At 21.1% G+C, this 1993-nt stretch overlaps 1 long non-coding RNA gene across 1 annotated transcript; it reads left to right on the plus strand.

Annotated features, from left to right (window-relative positions):
* The first annotated feature begins 607 nt into the window (after positions 1-607).
* On the plus strand, positions 608-1739 carry LOC111619476. The gene is made up of 3 exons (XR_002755760.1): positions 608-745; positions 1116-1184; positions 1477-1739. It is a non-coding gene; the product is annotated as an uncharacterized LOC111619476 (long non-coding RNA).
* Positions 1740-1993: the final 254 nt, after the last annotated feature.

A 1993-nucleotide genomic window follows, 5' to 3' on the forward strand; every position in this document is an offset into this window, starting at 1 on the left:
ATATAAAATATGAGAAAACCGTTGAACACTATTTTACTTCATATTTCTTTCAGTGTTCTTTAATTTCAAAGATAATTATTGAGAAAAATCTTCAAAATAAACGCATGGAACGTGAAATTCCAAGAAGATTTATATTTTATATTCATTTTGAGCCTTTATTGTAGGAAGACAAAACATTTTTCTACAATTTCAATGTTTTTTTTATTCAATTATATTTACAAATATCTTTAACTATGAAAATAATTTAAACAGTTAAATTTACATTCTTAACTTTAAAATTTATTCGCAAATTTAATTATTTAATTAATATTGAAAATTTAATTCAATTTATTTAAATGTTATAAATAATAAAATTTTCATAAAGAAAACGTTCGATTAAAATGAGCGACAGAAAACAAATAATTTTAATTGTTACAAATAAGTTATGAAATGTCATAATGTAATTAAATAATATGAATTCTATAATAGAAATAAATTAGTAAATGTTTAGTTATAATTTATCTTAATTATTTTACAGAATTTCATTTATTTAATTTATTATATTAAATAAAAACATTTAAAAAATAATTTGGAATTTCTATTAGCATCAAAAGTTTAATAATTTAGTTTTAATTCTAGTGATATATTTATTTAGAAATTATAAATTTACTTATAAATAATAAATTTCAATACTGTCCATAAACATTTATTGTACTTTGGAATAACCATTTTCTTGGAAGAATTATCTAAACTAATTTAAATTCCAGTAAGTTGAATGTCCTAAATTTGTAAAGCTAAAATAAAGAAAGTAATATTAATTTTTCCTACTGTTTCCATTTATTAATATTTTACAAGGTTCACACTTAAACTGCATACTTAATCGTTGAATGCAGTTTATAAATGACTTTATCCAAATTTGCCGTAAATTATCATTTAAATTAATTATTACAATATAAAACGTTATATAAAATGCTTAGCATAAAGATGTAATTCAACAAACTGACAAGTCAGAAATAATTCGCATAAAATTCAAATTTGTCTATAAAATTGCAAGTTGTGTGAACCGAAAATAACAAAAATAGGATTTTTAATAAAAAGATATTCATTTAAATTCTTTACACATGTGTTCTTTTCAGATATTTTATAGAGACTCTTGACTAAATTACAGGAAAGATACTAGAAAAGTAATTTAAAGGGAAGTAGAGGTAATTTATTTCATCATGTAATTTGAACCTTCAACTATTTTATGAAAGTTGATAATAACTGGCAACTTTTCTTACAGTAACATCAGCTCATGTTAAGAGAATAACTCAAGTTAAAATTTATATTGAAATTACAAAGTAAATTTCAATATGAATATTCAAATAAATTATTTAAAATAGTTATTTCTAATAATCATGTAAATAAATAGATTTAACATTAAAATTAATTTTAGTTCAGGGACTTACTATTTATGAACTAAATCATAAATCTAATTTGAAATCTTTGATTTTACAGAGAAGCGACAACCAGGATCTATAATGAAATTGAAGAAAAAGAATGAGTGATGTAAAAGAAATATGACAAACATTATTTATGAAGAATGATAGCGCTTCAAACTCGAATCTTCAAAATATCATAATGGAATTTTCAATATTAATTATTAAGATCAATCAATATTAATTTTGAACTTTATATCATTAAAGTTCAAGTTTAATACAAATTTTTTGTGAGTTTTTTTGTCTTGAATCACTTATGATGTTAACAAAAATACTTCATGATCTATAAACATAACTGCGACAGATTATTGTAATTATAAGATATTAAAGTATAATACTTTTTGTCATCGTTTGTTAGATATTTCCATCATCCTTCTAAAGTATATATTGTATATAAGCAATATTCAGATATGAGGAATCAATTTTTAATGCGCAAGAAAATGGGTGTCTTGCAAACCTACAGTCAAATTTACTGCTTAATAATGTTTGAATGCTAATTTCTGTTATGAATTTAGAGAAATTTACTTATAATTTTC

This window comes from Centruroides sculpturatus, unplaced genomic scaffold (assembly GCF_000671375.1).
Source record: "Centruroides sculpturatus isolate CEXI.00-Female unplaced genomic scaffold, Cexi_2.0 scaffold166, whole genome shotgun sequence".
NCBI lineage: Eukaryota > Metazoa > Arthropoda > Arachnida > Scorpiones > Buthidae > Centruroides > Centruroides sculpturatus.